Raw genomic sequence first — 7,205 nt, 5'->3', positions numbered from 1 at the left:
ACAGACAGGGGGGAGCTGCCTGACCCTCACTCCTGACTTCCCCCATGTCCCAGCTAGTGAATGGTGTGTGGGTGAGGGGGTGGGGGTGGATGGTGAAGTCTGAGACAGCTCCCTCCCTGCATTACTAGTGAGAGGCTGGCTTCACAGACAGGGGGGAGCTGCCTGACCCTCACTCCTGACTTCCCCCATGTCCCAGCTAGTGAATGGTGTGTGGGTGAGGGGGGGGGGGGGTGGATGGTGAAGTCTGAGACAGCTCCCTCCCTGCATTACTTGTGAGAGGCTGGCTTCACAGACAGGGGGGAGCTGCCTGACCCTCACTCCTGACTTCCCCCATGTCCCAGCTAGTGAATGGTGTGTGGGTAAGGGGGGGGGGGGGAGGATGGTGAAGTCTGAGACAGCTCCCTCCCTGCATTACTAGTGAGAGGCTGGCTTCACAGACAGGGGGGAGCTGCCTGACCCTCACTCCTCCGGGGTATTGTGATCTTCCTGCACACAGTGCCCTATCTCTGATACCAGGGGTGTTGTGATCTTCCTGCATGCAGTGCCCTTTCCCTATTAATACCAGGAGTGTTGTGATCTTCCTGCATGCAGTGCCCTATCCCTATTAATACCAGGAGTGTTGTGATCTTCCTGCACGCAGTGCCCTATCCCTGATATCGGGATGTGTGCAAGAAGATCACAACACCCCCGGTATCAGGAATAGGGCACTGTGTGCAGGAAGATCACAACACCCCCAGTATCAGGAATAGGGCACTGTGTGCAGGAAGATCACAACACCCCTGGTATTAGGGATAGGGCACTGTGTGCAGGAAGATCACAACACTCCTGGTATTAATAGGGATAGGGCACTGTGTGCAGGAAGATCACAATACCCCTGGTATCAGGGTTAGGGCACAAGTTCTAGTCACATTGACTGATCACATTACTTGTTTTGTCAAGCTACCAACTGTTTCCATTTCCCATCCCCCATATACTGTCAGTAGGAAACTTGGTAACATGAATAAATAAGAGGGCAGCCAATAGGAATACATATTCATTCCTAAACTGACCTTAACTGACCTGAAAAGTGTCAAATTGTATCATTTTCAGTTAGTGCGCACTAACTCCCAGTTAGTGCGCATTAATCGGAAAAAACGATTTTTAACGATTTTTTAACTAAAAAATCGTGCCTAAGACGATTTTCTTGCCCTGCCACACGATTTCTATCGTTAAGACGATATGGAAAACGATTCACATCCCTACTGCATGGTAAGCTCTGTTACTGCGCAGTAACACAAAATATCAATTTTCATGAAGTTTGGGCGATTTTACTTTAGTTTCTTTGCCCCACAAAATAAGACAAAATAGACAATTACATTGCAATTAACTGTTTTGTTTCACACAATTTCATATCCTTAATGTACATTAGTACTTTAGTGCATTATATATACACTCTTCCACATACAAGCTAAATGACCTTAGAATGCATAGCAAGTTTTAGTCTATGAGCCCCTAAATCATATTTTTTAAACAGTTCATGTTTCTTCATATATCCATTTATCAGGACCATTATCAAATATGATCTGTGAGCAGTATCAATTTTAGACAGAAAACACCTCATTTTCGAGAATTTAGATATGCCAAACATATCAGAAACCAACCATTATATTTTAGAATGCATCCAGCGGAGAGGAGTGAGGGAAAGAGACTTCCCATTGAGCAGGTGGCTTGTATCACTCATCTGGGCTGTGAAAAAGATGAGAAATGTGATAATGATTGGAAGATCTTTTGCTTGGCAATAGCTCGGTCTTCTATGATAATTGTTGTAAGGACTTGGCAGGACTGAGGCATTTTAAAAACAACAAAGCCTAAGCTTCTCTTATCTCTGATTTGGCCTGCTTCTAGCTCCAGCTGTGAGAGCTGAGATGTATGAGAGCAAGTCCAGCACTTCTCCCAACCTACTGCTGAAGGGCTTTGTCATCTTAAACTCAATTTAATTGAACTCAGCTTTGATTGCAAAGATATTTTCAGCCTCAGAGATCCCAAGGCCTATCCCATTAAGAGGGTAATTTTCAATAGTGTGTATAACTTAGCACATACACGCATGTTCCTAAAATTAAGCCTTTGTTTTAAAAGACATGCAATGGGAGCCACACATTAGTGAGGTGAAAGTATGCAGTACATGCATATTTTTAGGAAAAGTCTATTTATTGTGCAAAAAGCTTTACAAAATATAACTCTTCATTATAAACATTATTAACATAATACAAAGCAAAATTAATTTTTTTACCTTATATTTTATTAATTTCTGTGACTACATTAAATATGAAACTCATATTTGACAAGAAAAGAGGTGCAAAACAATAGGAAATAAATACAATCAAACTAAAACAAACAAAACAAGCGATTTTTTTTGCACTACTATAGACCACTATAATATGGGGAGAGCAATGGAGGCCTGAGACAGGGCCCAAAAAATGCAATATCAATGATATGAAAAGAAAAGAAGCCTGAATGGGACCCCCTTCATAAATACATAACATGCCTCCTGAAAGGATAAATAGGGGATCTAACGGGTAACATTACTCCTGGCATCCAAAAAAAACCCTCAACTTGATAGGATCAAAGAAAAGATATTTAACACCATTCAAAAGAATTAAGCATTTACAGGGAAATCTTCTATCACAAGTAGCATCTAAAGCTAACACTTCAGATCTCATACTAAGACATTTCTTTCTATGTTCCTCTGTTACTTTAGATAGATCTGGAAAAATCCATAACTTTTGGCCCTTAAAAAGAGCTCCTCTATGACAAAAAAAACAGCAGTAGAATATGACTTCTATCTTGTTAAAAGGCAAATGAGACCAAAAGCATAGCTCTCAATGTAATATTATCTTCTGAACTCTTAAGAAAATTAGAAAGGTTAGGTGAATTCTGGGAAGCATCCTCATCTGTTGATTTCCTAGAGGATGAAAGTTAATATAACTTAGCAATTGGTGGCAAGGCTTCCTCAGAAATACCCAAAACATCTTTCATGTAAGATTTAAACAGTTCAAATGATGAAATAAATTGAATTTTTGAAAAATTAAGTACATGGAGATTCATAGCTTTTTAAAAAATTTCCAAGTTCTGAATTAGCTTTGAAAATAAGGTAGCATCCTTAACAAGAACATAAGAAAAAGCCATACTGGGTCAGACCAAGGGTCCATCAAGCCCAGCATCCTGTCTCCAACAGTGGCCAATCCAGACCATAAGAACCTGGCAAGTTCCCAGAAACTAAGTCTATCCCATGTTACTGTTGCTAGCAATAGCAGTGGCTATTTTTTAAGTCAACTTAATTAATAGCAGGTAATAGACTTCTCCTCCAAGAATTTATCCAAACCTTTTTTAAACCCAGCAACACTAACTGCACTAACCACATCCCCTGGCAACAAATTCCAGAGTTAAATTGTGTGTTGAGTGAAGACAAACTTTCTCTGATTAGTTTTAAACGTGCCACATGCTAACTTCAAGGAGTGCCCCCCCTAGTCCTTCTATTATCCGAAAGAGTAAATAACCGATTCACATTTAACCATTCTAGACCTCTCATGATTTTAAACACCTCTGTCATATCCTCCCTCAGCCGCCTCTTCTCCAAGTTGAAAAGTCCTAACCTCTTTAGCCTTTCCTCATAGGGGAGCGGTTCCATCCCCTTTATCATTCTGGTCACCCTTCTCTGAACCTTCTCCATCGTAACTATATCTTTTTTGAGATGCAGCGACCAGAAATGTACACAGTATTCAAGGTGCGGTCTCACCAAGAGCGAAACAGAGTCATTATGACATTTTCCATTTTATTCACCATTCCCTTTCTAATAATTTCCAACATTCTGTTTGCTTTTTTGTCTGCTGCAGCACACTGATCAGATAATTTCATTGTGTTATCCACTATGATGCCTAGATCTCTTTCTTGGGGGTAGCTCCTAATATGGAACCTAACATTCTGTAACTATTGCATGGGTTATTTTTCCCTATATGCATCACCTTGCACTTATCCACATTAAATTTCATCTGCCATTTTGATGACCAATTTTCCAGCCTCACAAGGTCTTCCTGCAATTTATCACAATTTGCTTGTGATTTAACTACTCTGAATAATTTTGTATCATCTGCAAATTTGATTACCTCACTCATCGGATTTCTTTCCAGATAATTTTTAAATATATTGAAAAGTAAGGGTCCCAATACAGATTCCTGAGGTACTCCACTGCCCACTCCCTTCCACTGAGAAAATTGTCCATTTAATCCTACTCTCTGTTTCCTGTCTTTTGACCAGTTTGTAATCCAAGTATCCCATGACTTTTTACTTTTCCTAGAAACCTCTCATGAGGAACTTTGTCAAACGCCTTCTGAAAATCCAAATACTCTACATCTACTGGTTCACCTTTATCTACATGTTTATTAACTCCTTCAAAAAAGTGAAGCAGATTTGTTAGGCAAGACCTGCCTTGGGTAAAGGCATGCTGACTTTGTTCCATTAAACCATGTCTTTCTATATGTTCTGTGATTTTGATATTTGGAACACTTTCCACTATTTTTCCTGGCACATAAGTCAGGCTAACCGGTCTGTAGTTTCCCAGATCGCCCCTGGAGCCCTTTTTAAATATTGGGGTTACATTAGCCACCCTCCAGTCTTCAGGCACAATGGCTGATTATAACAATAGGTTAAACATTTTTACTAATAGGTCTGAAATTTCATTTTTTAGTTCCTTCAGAACTCTGGGGTGTATACCATCTAGTCCAGGTGATTTACTACTCTTCAGTTTGTCAATCAGGCCTACCACATCTTCTAGGTTCACTGTGATTTGGTTCAGTCCATCTGAATCATTACCCATGAAAACCTTCTCTGGTAAGGGTATCTCCTCAACATCCTCTTCAGTAAACACCTAAGCAAAGAAATTGTTTAATCTTTTCGCGATGGCCTTATCTTCTCTAAGTGCCCCTTTAACCCCCTCGATCATCTAACAGTCCAACTGACACCTTCACAGGTTTTCTACTTCAGATATATTTTAAAAAGCTTTTACTGTGAGTTTTTGCCTTTACGGCCAACTTCTTTTCAAATTCTCTCTTAGCCTGTCTTATCAATGTCTTACATTTAACTTGCAATGCTTATGCATTATCCTATTTTCTTCTATTGGATCCTTCTTCCAATTTTTGAATGAAGATGTTTTGGCTAAAATAGCTTCTTTCACCTCACCTTTTAACCATGCCGGTAATAGTTTTGCCTTTCTTCCACCTTTCTTAATGTGTGGAATAGATCTGGAATGTGCTTCTAGGATGGAATTTTTTAACAATGACCACGCCTGTTGCACACGTTTTACCTTTGTAGCTGCTCCTTTCAGTTTTTTCTAACTATTTTTTTCATTTTATCAAAGTTTACTTTTTGAAAATTTAGCACGGGATGATCTCAGATTGCACGGCTTCCACTTGTCTAACAGATAACATTTTCTCACATAGCTGCAATCTAGAGGCTTGAGCGGACACCTTAGTATGTATATCTAAGATAAGAACTGATAAAGAAGAGATAGTTTTATCCAAAGAAACATAACCTGCCATAAGGCATCAAAGAGAGAGATACAAGGCAGCTTAACTAATTCAGGTCTGATCTGAATGACTGAGATGGCAGACTGCAATAATTGCAAATCAACTCCAGTCGAAGGGGCTGTATCCACAATGGTCCCTGACCTTTCTTCTGGCTCCCGGCTTGGTGTTGAAGCCCGTAATTTGGAACAGAGATTCCCTCCTTCGAATTATATTGGGGAAATGCCACCAGGAAGCACAGTGGAGTAGCTGGAACCTGTTCCTTGTTGCAGTGACAAGCCCTTCGCAGAGGCAGTGTTACCAAGAAGCCATGGGTTGAACGCTCCTCGGGGCTGAGAGAAACTTCAGCTGTTGGCGGGTCAAGCGCCTCAGTTCCAGCCAAGCCATCCAAGATGGAAATTGAAGGTTGAATGGCATTCTAAGGCAAGGTTGTTTGCTGTGATCCTTCCTCATCAGGAAAGCACTGCACTGCTCCCTTTCTCTTCCCCATATTGAAAAAGCAAATGGAATAAGGTATCAAGGTAAAAAAAAAGGAAAATTAAGGGAGAGCTCAGATGCGCACACCTAATTCAGCCGCCATCTTAACTCCTCCCCACAAAGCAAAATTCCTAGCAATTATATATTATGGATCTTACTCAAAAAGAACATCTCACGTCACCCTCAGCCTTTATTTCCCTCTTTTATCCCTCTTATTTTTCCTTCCCACCCTAACCCCCTCAGATGCGCTTCATATACTCAATGCATTTACAATCATACTGCAGATTCTAGTAGAAAACAATCTTAGGTATGGATCCCAAATTTTTAGAAACTTTATTTTAAGCATAGTTAATCTTTCCTTAAGTAACAGATTTGCACATGGTTGTGCTACATTTCCAAGGTAGGAAAATCACCAAATATCCATTTTATTAATATACACTTTTTAATCATGCAACTTGCCTTTTGATTAAAAACTCGAGCAAATTTGCCTCTGATATATCACAGTCATCCAAAATATCCATCAAACATAGGCCTAGATTAATCAAAAAGCTATAAATATAGCGAAAATAGCGCCTGTGATAAAAAGGGTGTGTGGTTAGGATAATTTCCCTGCTCCAGCATCATACAAGTAATTTTTGCAAGCAGCAATACATTGATCACATCACTGTTAATTTTTGCATCGCATGTTGATTAACCCAGCAGGCATATTACTAACCAAAATGGTTTTTATCTCACATGGATAGAGAGAGAGAGAGAGACCAATATGTAACTTTACTATTTATACCAATGAAAAGGGGGCACTTTTAACTCAGGGTATGGTTTGGGGGTGTGGGGTAGGTTTGGTGGGGCAGTTTTACATACACAGAAAGAGGTATGAACAGCAAAGTTGACATCACTGAAGCTTTTCTGTCATTTGGAGCAATGAAAGGTAAAAGAGGAGTTGATTAGTACAATGTACTCTCTACCTAGTTTAATTGAAGCTAGGTTGAAAGTGCACCAAGCTAGGTAGAGAGTGCATTGTACAGATCAACTCCTCTTTTACCTTTCATTGCTGCAAATGACAGAAAGTATTCCAATACTTGAAAATGGTGGAATAACATCAGTTTCAAAATTACCTGAGGAAAAACACTCTTTATTTTCTTTTAATACTGAGTCATTATAGTGACACAA

Source organism: Rhinatrema bivittatum, chromosome 2 (genome assembly GCF_901001135.1).
Source record: "Rhinatrema bivittatum chromosome 2, aRhiBiv1.1, whole genome shotgun sequence".
In the NCBI taxonomy this organism is placed as follows: Eukaryota; Metazoa; Chordata; class Amphibia; order Gymnophiona; family Rhinatrematidae; genus Rhinatrema; species Rhinatrema bivittatum.
This window is presented reverse-complemented; position numbering follows the sequence as displayed.